We start from the raw sequence: 11,661 nt of genomic DNA on the forward strand, positions 1-11,661 counted from the left end.
CATGAACAAGACACATCGAGTGGTTGCCACCCTCACAACCCAACCAGGGCCGAAGACAAACTGCAACCGAGGTACGTGCCCTTAGAGGAAACCGAACCCGGTCTCTCTGAGGCCGACGCTCTAACCGCTGAGCCACACCGGCCAGGGCAAGGATAGTCTTTTTAAAAGGTGCTGGAACTGCCCTGGCCAGTTTGGCTCAGCGGTTAGAGCGTCGGCCTGCGGTCCGAAGAGACCCGGGTTCGGTTTCCGCTAAGGGCATGTACCTCGGTTGCAGTTTGTCCCCGGCCCTGGTTGGTCGTGCGGGTGGCAGCCACTCGATGTGTCCCTTTCACATCGATGTTTCTCTCTCTCTCTCTCTCTCTCTCTCTCTCTCTCTCTCTCTCTCTCTCTCTCTTCCTCTCTCTCCCTCCCACTCTATCTGTACAAAAAATGGAAAAATGTACTCAGGTGAGGATGAAAAAAAAAAAAAGGTGCTGGAACACCCGGCCGGTGTGGCTCAGTGGCTGAGCGTCGACCCATGCACCAAGAGGTTGCTCGTTCGGTTCCTGGTCAGGGCACATGCCCAGGTTGTGGGCCAAATCCCCAGTGGGGGGCATGCAGGAGGCGGCCAATCAATGTTCTCTCTTATTGATGTTTCTGTCTCTCTCCCTCTCTCTTCCTCTCTCTCTAAAATCAATAAAGGAAAAAAAAAATTTTTTTAAATTAAAAAGTGCTGAAACAACTGAATATCCATAAGTAAAAATAAAACAAAACCTCAAAACCTTAAGCTGCACCTCTGTACAAAACATGGACTCAAAATGGACTATAAATTTAAATGTAAGACAAAAAAGTTTAAAACTCTTAGATGATAACATGGGAAACAATCTTTAGTACCTAGACATACCACAATAAACATGATCTATAAAAGAAAAAAATTGAGCCCTGGCCAGTTTGGCTCAGCGGTTAGAGCATCCGCCTGCGGTCCAGAGAGACCCGGGTTCGGTTCCCGCTAAGGGCATGTATCTCGGTTGCGGTTTGTCCCCGGCCCTGGTTGGTCATGCGGGTGGCAGCCACTCGATGTGTCCCTTTCACATCGATGTTTCCCTCTCTCTCTCTCCCTCTCTCTCCCTCCCACTCTATCTGTACAAAAAATGGAAAAATGTCCTCGGATGAGGATAAAAAAAAAAAAAAAAAAGAAAAAAATTGATAATGTTATTGGACTTCATCAAATTAAAAGTTTTGCTCTGTAAGAACTCTGTTAGATGGGTGGTGTGGTTCAGTGGATTGAACTTTATCCCATGTACCAAGAGGTCACTAGTTCCATTCCTGGTCAGGGCACATGCCTATGTTGTGGGCTTGATCCCCAGTGAGGGGACGTGAAGGAGGCAGCCAAACCCATGTTTCTCTGTCATTGATGTTTCTTTCTCCCTCTTCCTTCCTTCCTCTCTCTTTACAAATCAATAAAACATATTTTTAAAAAATAAAAAAGGATGGAAAAACAAACTGTAAATAGGCAGAAAACATCTGCAAACAATATATCTGACAAAGACTCATATCTGGAATATCTGTTTCATTTCCTAACTGTTGTTGATTTATAAGTGATCTTTGTAAATTTTTCTTTTATCCTGCTACCTTGCCCTGGCCAGTTTGGCTCAATGGTTACAGCATTGGACCGTGGACCAAAGAGTTGCAGGTTTGATTCCCAGCCCTGGCCAGGGTCATGCAGGAGGCAGCCACTTGATGTGTCTCTCTCACGTTGATGTTTCTCTGTCTCTGTCTGTTTCTTCCCCCACCCCCATATGTCTGAAAAATAAGTGGAAAAATGTCCTTGCGTGTGGATTAAAAAAATAATAAAAAAAATTTAAATTCACTTATTAGTTTGAGTAGCTTTTTATAAGATCCTTAGGATTTTTTACTTACATGATTATGACATCTTTTTCATTTGTTTGTTTTTAACAATTTTGTCTTTTATTTCTTTTTCTTGCTTTATATGACTGGCTAGAATACCCAGCATAATTTTGAAACCAATGGATGAGAATAGAGATTCTTGCCTCTTTTGTGAGCTTAGGGAGAAAGCATTTGCCTTTATATATATCTATATCTATCTACATCTATCTACATCTATCTATCTATCTATCTATCTATCTATCTATCTATCTATCTATCTATCTATCTGATGTTAGCTGTGGGTTTTGTGTAGATGCACATTTTTAGGCTATAAGGTTCGTTCACTTCTATACCTAGTTTCCTGAGGATTTAAAAAAACTTTTTGTTGTTGTTGTTAATCGTCACCCAAGGATATTTTTCCATTGATTTTCAGGTAGAGTGGAAAGGAGGGAGATATATAGAGAGAAACATCGATGTGAGAGAGACACAGCAATATGAGAAGACATATTGATTGATTGCCTTCCGCATGAGTCCTACTGGGGTTGGGATCAAACCTGCAACCTAGATAACATGCCCTTGACCAGAAATCAAACCTTAGAACCTTTGGTCTTCAGGCTGTTGCTCTAACTGCAGAGCCAAACTGGCCCGGGCTGCTGAGGATTTTTTATTATGAATGGGTGATCTATTGAGATGATCATATTGTTTGTCACCTTCATTCTGTTAATATGGTGAATTAGACTGATTTGGAATATTAAGCCAACCTTGAATTCTTGGAATAAACCCCACTTGATTGTGATATAGTATCCATTTTTGTTTTGTTTTGTTTTGTTTTTTATCCTCACCTGAGGATATTTTTGCATTCATCTTCAGATAGAGCGAGAGGGAGAGAGGGAGGAAGAGAGGAGAGAAACATTGATGTGAGAGAGACACATCGACTGGCTGCCACCCACACAACCCCAACCGGGCTAGGGACAAACTGCTATGGAGGTACGCATCCCTAGCGGGAACCAAACCCAGGTCTCTCTGGACCATGAGCCAATGCTCTAACCACCAAGCAAAACTGGCCAGGACTACCTTTTTTTTTTTTTTTTTTAAATTATATTGATATTTTTTTTAGAGAGAAGGGAAAGGGATCAAGGCCAAAACCCAGGCATGTGCCCTGACAGGGAATGGAGTCAGCAACCTCTTGGTGCATAGGTTGACGTTCTACCACTGAGCTACACCAGCCTGGCTAGTATCCATTTTTTAAAAAATTATATTTTTAATTTATTTTTATCTTTATTGTTGAAAGTATTACAGACTAGTATCCTTTTTATATATTGCTGGACTTTATTTGCTAATATTTTGCTTAGGATTTTTACATCTATGTTCATGATGGCTATTGGTCTTTAGTTTTCTTATAATTTTTAAGATTTTGGTGGCAGATAGTATTGATTTAATAAAATTAGGTGTTCCTGCTATTTTCTGAAATAATTTGTATATGATTTATATTATTTCTTCCTTATATTTTTGAAGAAATGCATCAGTAAAATAACCTTGGCCCGGAATTTTATTTGTGAGAAGGTTTTAATTATAAATTTAATTTCCTATATAGATTTAGAGCTATTCAGATCTTCTGTTTTTCTTGTATTGGTTTTGATAATTTTGCGTTTCAAGGAATACAATTCAATTTCATATACATTGTCAGATATATTTGCATACACATTAGGATTGTTACATCTTGATGGATTAACACCTTTGTCATGAGGAAATAACCCTCTTTTGAAAAAATTTTTGATTTGAGAGAGAGAGGAAGGTGGAGTGGGGGAGAGAGAAAGAGAGAGAGAGAGAGAAAGAAAGAAATTGATCTGTTGTTCCACTTATTGATGCATTCGTTGGTTGTTTCTTGTATGTGCCCTGACCAGGGATCGAACGCAACCTTGGATATTGAGTCAGCGTTCTAACAAACCTGGCCAGGCCTGAGGAACTATTCCTCTTTATTCCTGATAATAGTCTTTGTTCTGAAGTCTACTTTTTTTTATATTTATAAAATTAGGTGTTCCTGCTATTTTCTGAAATAATTGCTATTTCAGTTTTCTTTTGTTTAATATTTGCCAGTATATCTTTTCCCATCTTTTACTTTTATTTATTTATTTATTTATTTTATCCTCACCCTAGGACATTTTTTCTTTTTTCTGTCCATCTTTTACTTTTAACCTGTATGTATCCTTACATTTAAAGTGTGTTTTTTGCCCTGGCTGATTTGGCTTAGCAGTTAGAGTATCGCCTGTGGACCAGATAGTCTTGGGTTTGATTCCCGGTCAAGGACATGTACCTGGGTTGCAGGTTTGATCCCCAGTCCCAGTCGGGGTTTTGTGGGAAGCAACCAATTGATGTGTCCCTCTCACATCAATGTTTTTTTTTCTCTCTCTTTCTCTCTCTCCCTCTCCCTCCTTCCCACTCTATCTAAAATAAATCAATGGAAAAAATATTCTCAAGTGAGGATTGAAAGAAAACAGTAAATAAATAATAAAGTGGGTTTCTTATGGAGAGAATATAGGTGGGTCTTGTCTTTTTAAAATTCCAATCTGAGCTCTGCTGGTGTGGCTCAGTGAAATGAGCATTGTCCCATGGACTGAGAGGTCCCAGTTCAATTCCTAATCAGGGCACATGCCTAGGTTTCAGGTTCCATCCCCATTAGGGGGTATGCTGGAGGCAGCTGATGGATGTTTCTTTCTCACACCGATGTTTCTATCTCTCTAGAAAAAAATCAATAAAAACATTAAAAAAATAAAAATAAAAATCCAATCTAATATTTACCTTTTAATTGGAGAGTTTGGGACATTTGCATTTACTGTAATTATTATGTTTGAGTTTAAATCTTACATCTTGCTGTTTATTTTTCTATCTGTTCTTTATTACATTTTTCCTTTGCCCTGTTATCTTTTGCATAATTTACTAATTTAAAAAATTACATTAGAAAAAGTTTACTTGCCTTCATTGTTTTTTCTTTATTGATTTTAGAGAGAGAGAAAGGGAGAAGGAGAGAGAAAGATAGAAACATCGATGAGATATAACATCGATTGGCCACCTCTTGCATGCCCCCCACTGGGAATTTGGCCCACAACCTGGACATGTACTCTGACGGGGAATTGAACCAGGGACCTTTTGGTGCATGGGTCAACTCTCAACCACTGAGCCACACCAGTGGGCTACTTGCCTTCATTTTTGAAGGTTATTTTCTTTGGTTGTCAAATTCTAGGTTGCCATTTTTTTTTTCATTGTTTTCTAGATGCATAGTTTTGATGAGAAATTTAGAGTCATGTTTGTTCCATAATGTATCTGTATCTTCTGGCTGCTTTTAAGACTTTTTCTTTATTACTATTTTTCAGCAATTTTATTATAATTGGTTTTGGTATGATTTTCTATGTGTTTATCCTGATTAGGGTTCATTGAGCTTCTTGGATCTGTGAGCTTATGGTTTTCATCAAATTTGAAATTAAAATTTAATTTTTTAAATTAAAAATTTTTTTCTCCCCCTTTTTTGGAACTTTAATTACACATTTGTTAGGTTACTTGATATTACCCCACAGAGGCTCTGTTTATTTTCTTCAGTCATTTTTCTGTTTCATTTTAGATAGTTTCTATTGTCTTATCTTTAAATTCACCAATCATTATTTCCTGCATTGTTTAGTCTTCTGTTAATCCCATTCAATGACTTCTCCATTTTAGACACTATATTTTTTATCTCTAGAAGTTCTATTTGTGCCTTGGCCAGTTTGGCTCAGCGGTTAGAGCGCTGGCCTGCAGTTCAGAGAGGCCCGGGTTTGGTTCCCACTAAGGGCACGTACCTCGGTTGCGGTTTGTCCCTGGCCTCAGTTGGGGTCATGTGGGTGGCAGCCGGTGGATGTGTCTCTTTCACATTGATGTTTCTCTCTCTCTTCCTCCCTCTCTCCCTCTTGCTCTGACGATGAACGCTAAAAAATTAAAAATAAAACACCTTAAAAAAAAGGTTCTATTTGTTGGAGTAATGAGTGTCTCCCCACCAATCTTTACCCTCCAGTCAGCATTCAGTACCTGCCTGTGCCTTACCACTCAGTACTGCATTTGCTACATGAATAGGTATGTCTTATCACAAGCTTTTCAAAAAAATATGATTTTATTTATTTTTATCCTCACTCGAGGACATTTTTCAATTTTTTGTTCAGATAGAGTGGGAGGGAGAGAGAGGAAGAGAGAGAGAGAGAGAGAGAGAATCATCGATGTGAAAGGGACACATCAAGTGGTTGCCACCCGCACAACCGACCAGGGCTGGGGACAAACTGCAACTGAGGTACGTGCCCTTAGTGGGAACCGAACCTGGGTCTCTCTGGACTGCAGGCTGATGCTCTAACCGCTGAGCCAAACCGGCCAGGGCTGATTTTTTTACTTTTTTCTTTTTATTGATTTTTTAGAGAGGAAGAGAGAGAGAGATAGAAACATTGATGTGAAAAAGAAGCATCGATTGGCTCCCTCCTGCATACCCCCTGCTGGGGATTGAGCCCACACCCTGAGCATGTGCCCGGACCAGGAATCGAACCGGAACCTCTCAGTCCATGGGATAATGCTCAATCCACTGAGCCATACTGGCTGGGCTATACACTCTTTAGATGAGCTGTGTTTTCTCCCTTCATTTCTACCTTTTTGTTTTTGTTTTCCTGCCTGTGACCACCTGGTATCCATGTGGGTTTTTTGTTTTTTAATATTTTCATTGATTTAAAAACATTTTTTTTCTTCATAGAGAGAGGGGAAAGGAGAAGGAGAGAAAGATAGAAACATCAAGAGAGAATATCGATTGGCTGCTTCCTGCATGCCCCCGACTGGACATTTGGCCCACAACCTGGGCATGTGCCCTGTTGGGGAATCGAACCTGCAACCTCTTGGTGCATGGGTCGACGCTCAACCACTGAGCCACAATGGCTGGGCCTTTTCATTGATTTTTAGAGAGAGGGGAAGAGAGAGAGAGAGAGAGAGAGAGAGAGAGAGAAACATTGATACAAGAGTGAAACATTGATTGGCTGCCTCCTGCACGCTCCCCACTGGGGATTGAGACCAAAACCCAGGCATGTGCCCTGACCAGGAATGAAGCAGGCAACCTTTCTGTGCACAGAACCACACCCAACCAACCGAGCCACACTGGCCAGGGCTCCCTGAACTTTTGAGGCTACAGTTGTGTGTAAACACGAAGTAACCAGCTACTGCTTTCTTTCATGTAGTTCTCATCACTAGGCCATATATGGAACTGGTACTCATGTTGATGCAAGGATTTGTGACAAAAATGGCCCTCTCTGCTCTTCCTTTTCTGGCGCTGTTCTATTAGGCCCTGTTCTATGTGTGTGAACTAGGAGGCAAGACTAGAATTCATGGCCAGAAATCTCTCCATCATCCTTATAGGGAATAATACATAGTTGGCTGTTTTGGGCTAATTGATTGACAGCATTCAAGAGGGAAAAAAATGACACAATATATGGATCAATGTTTTACAGTTCACAACATATTTTCATCAACACAACTTTATGTAATCTTTTTATTGTGGTAAGATATACAAAACATAACATTTATCATTTTAACCTTTATTTTGTTGTTAATCCTCGCTTATTTTTCCATACATTTTTAGAGAATGGAAGGGTAGGATGGGGACAGAGAGAGAGAGAGAGAAAGAGAGAGAGAGAGAGAGACATCTATGTGAGAGAGATACATCAATTGGTTGCCTCCCGCATGTACCCCAAGTGGGGCTGGGGAGGGGATCGAACCTGCAACCCAGGTATGTGCCCTTGACCAGGAAATGAAACCACGACCCTTTACAACCACTTAGTGAGGACAGTGTTGTCTCCATTTCACAGATGAAACTAAGAGTAGTCTCTTAGCACCTTTAAAGTTTATGGTATTGTTGACTATAATTACTGTGCTGTGCATTAGATCTCCAGGACTTATTTACTTATTTATCTACTGTTTTCAAGTGTGTACCCTTAAACAAAGTCTTCCAAATTCCCCCACCCCAGCCCCTATTTATGAGTTTATTTTTATTTTTATTGATTGATTTGAGAGAGAGAGAGAAAGGAACGCAGAGAGAGAGAAACATCGATTTGTTGTTCCACTTATTTATGCATTTATTGGTTCTTGTATGTGCCATGATTGGGGATCGAACCTGCAACCTTGGTGCATCAGGACAATGCTCTAACCAAATGAGCTACCTGGACAGGGCCTGAGTTTGGCTTTTTTGATTCCACATACAAGTGTATCTATTTGTCTTTTCTGTCTGACTCGTTTCATTTAGCATAACACCCTCAAGGTCTATCCATGTTGTTGAAATGACAGGATTTCTTTCTCGTGGTTGAACAAAACGCCATTTTTATTCATTCACTCATTTGCTGGCAGACACTTACCTAGGTTGTTTCCCAAAACTTTAATAGTTTACTCTGACTTTGTATATAGTTTATCTGTCTTTCTTAGTTTTCCCTTCTTCTGTCTCCAGAGCTTGTCATACATCAATGACCTTAGATGCTTTATAAATGGGAAATGACTGATGTCATAATTAGGGTTGGGAGTTGGGAGAAGTTTATCTGCTGCTCATTCTCACTTTTGGGTTAATTTCTGTATAGCAAGTAAGAAGGATGATAAATTTTCCCCTCAAAAATAGCAGGCTTAGTTAACATCATTGTATCCCTATTAAGCATTTATTCATAGAGTATTATCCAGTTTTTTATCTATATAGCTTTATCAAAAGATTGATCTTAGAGGTCTCTTAGTTTCTTCCACTCTTGGTAGAAATTCACTACATCCTGAGGCAACCCTGCCTCTCCTGGGACAAATTTTGCTTAAGCCTATAACTAAGAACACATCTTTCTCTTCTTGGTGGTCCTTCAGACCATCCTTTTTTAATTTCCAGGCTTCCCATATGCAGGCTAAATATCCCAGAACTTCAAGTGGGGCTTTTGGGAGCTGGCCCTTGACACAGCACTGTCCTGGCTGGTCTCCCAGCTGGTCTGTGGCCACCTTTTCATTTAATTTGATATAATTCACATACTATAAAATTTGCCCTCTTAAGGCTTACAGTTCAGTGGCTTTTAATATATTCACAATTGTGTGATCATCATCACTAATTCCAGAACATTCTCATGACCCAAAAAGATACCCCTATACTCATTAGGAGTCACTCCTCATTCTCCCCTTCACCCAGCCCCTGGTAACCACTCATCTATTTTCTGCCTCTATATTTGTCTATTCTGGACATTTTATATACATAGAATCATATAATATGTGCCCTTTGTATCTGGCTTCTTTCACTGAGCATCATGTTTTCAAAGTCCATCCACGTTATGCATAAATACTTCATTCCTTTTCATGGTTGAATAATATTCCATTGTGTGGCTATCCATTCATCAGTTGATGGACATTTGAGATATTTATTATTTTAACATTATGAATAATGCTGATATGAACATTTGTGCACAAGTTTTTGTTTGAACATTGTTTCAGTTCTCTTGGGTATGTACAAAGGAGCAGAATTGCTAGGTCATATAATAACTCTATGTATAATTTTTTAAAGTGGTATGAACAAATATTTATTAGGATAAACTTTCTACATTGTGCAAATCATCCTCACAAATGCAGATATTTAACATTTAAAAGGAACTGCTGCAGTTTTCCAAAGTGGCTGCACCATTTTACATTCCCACCAGCAATGTATGGGGATTCTAATTTCACCACCTCCTGACCAACACTTATTATTGTCTGTCTTTTTTTATTATAGCCATCCTAGTGGGTGTGAAGTGGTATTTCATTGTACTTTTGATTCTTTGCATTTCCCTAAGGACTGATGATGTTGAGCATTTTGCCATACACTTATTAGTCATTTGTATATCATCTTTGTAGAAGTATCTAATTTAAATTCTTTGCTTATTTTTTTTCATTGGGTTGTCTTTTTATTGTTAAGTGTCAGAGTTTTCATATAGTCTGAACCCACAGACCCTTATCTGATATGATTTGCAAATATATTATCCCATTCTGTGGGTTGTCCTTTTTTTTTTTTTGGTATGTGCCCCTAGCGGTAACTGAACCCAGGACTCTCTGGTCCACAGGCCGATGCTCCAACCACTGAGCCAAACTGGCCAGGGCTGTGGGTTGTCTTTTCACTTCTCTGACAGTGTCCTTTGATGCACAAAAGCTTTTAATTTTGATGAAGTCCAGTTTTCTTTTTGTTGCTTGTGCTTTGGGTGTCATATGTAAATAATCATTGCCTAATCCAAAGTCATGCAGATGTGTACCTGTTTTTCTTCTATGATTTTTATAGTTTTAGCTCTTACATTCAGATTAATTTTTATATTAGGTTTGAGTTAGAGGTCGAACTTGATTCTTTTTAATGTGATATCTAGTTTTCTCAACACTATTTGTTGAAAAGGTTCTTTTTTCTCCATTGAGTTTTCTTGCATCCTTAAAGAAAATCAATTGACTATAAATATATGGGTTTATTTCTAGACTCTATTCCAATGATCTAAATGTCTGTTCTTATGCCACTGTGGTATTGATCACTGTAGCTTTGTAGTTTAAGTTTTGAAATTGGGAAGTGAGAGTTCTCTGAATTTATACTTAAAAAAAACACCAAACATTTATTTATTTATTTATTTATTTATTTATTTGAGAGAAAGAGAGAAACATCAATTTGTTGTTCCACTTATTTATGCACTCATTGGTTGATGCTTTTATGTGCCCTGACGGGACAGAACCCACAACCTTGATGTATGGAGATGGCACTTTAACCGACTGATATACCTGGCCAGGCCTCTGAATTTATACTTCTTTTTCAAGACTGTTTTTTGTTTTTTTTTTTAACATCTTTATTGTTGAATGTATTCCAGATGTTCCTCATTTTTCCCCCATTGACTCCTCCTCCCCATTCTCACCCCCCTCCTGCCTTTCCACACACTGTTGTCTGTGTCCATCGGTTATGCATATATACATATAAGTTCTTTGGTTTATTTCTTGCCACTCTCCAACCCCCTTCCCTTTGAGGTTTGTCAATCTAACAACCAATTTGTACTTCTTAATTCCTTCACCTTTTTCACCCATTCTCCCAATCCCCCTCCCATCTGGCAACCAACAAAATTTCTCTGTTATCTATAAGAATGTTTCTGTTCTGCTTGTTCATTTTGTTTGCAGATTCAATTGTTGATAGATATGTATTCATTGCCATTTTGTTGTTCATATTTTTTATCTTCAAGAAGACCCTTCAACATTTCATATAATAATGATTTGGTGGTGATGAACTCCTTTAGCTTTTCCTAGTCTGGGAAACTCTTTATATGGCCATCAATTCTAAATGACAGCTTTGCAGGATAGAGTAATCTTGGGTGTAGGTTCTTGCTTTTCATCACTCTAAATATTTCTTGCCACTCCCTTCTGGCCTGCAAAGTTTCTTTTGAGAAATCAGCTGACAATCTTTTTTTTTTTTAATCCTCACCTGAGGACATTTTGCCATTTTTTGTTCAGACAAAGTGGGAGGGGGAGAGAGGAAGAGAGGGGGAGAGAGAAAAACATCAACGTGAAAGATACACATTGTGACACACCAGGGGACTTCCGTTCAAGATGGTGGTGTAGGTAAAAGCGATATCGCATCCTCCCACAACCACATCAAAGGTACAACTAAACTACAGCACAACCATCATTCAAAACTGCCTGAAATCAAGCTGAATGGAAGTCCTACAACTACGGAATTAAAGCAGCAGCTGCATCGAGACTGGTAGGAGGGCGGAGAGGACGGGCTGGTCCCACACCCAC

This window comes from Molossus molossus, unplaced genomic scaffold, assembly GCF_014108415.1.
Source record: "Molossus molossus isolate mMolMol1 unplaced genomic scaffold, mMolMol1.p scaffold_m16_p_10, whole genome shotgun sequence".
Lineage (NCBI taxonomy): Eukaryota > Metazoa > Chordata > Mammalia > Chiroptera > Molossidae > Molossus > Molossus molossus.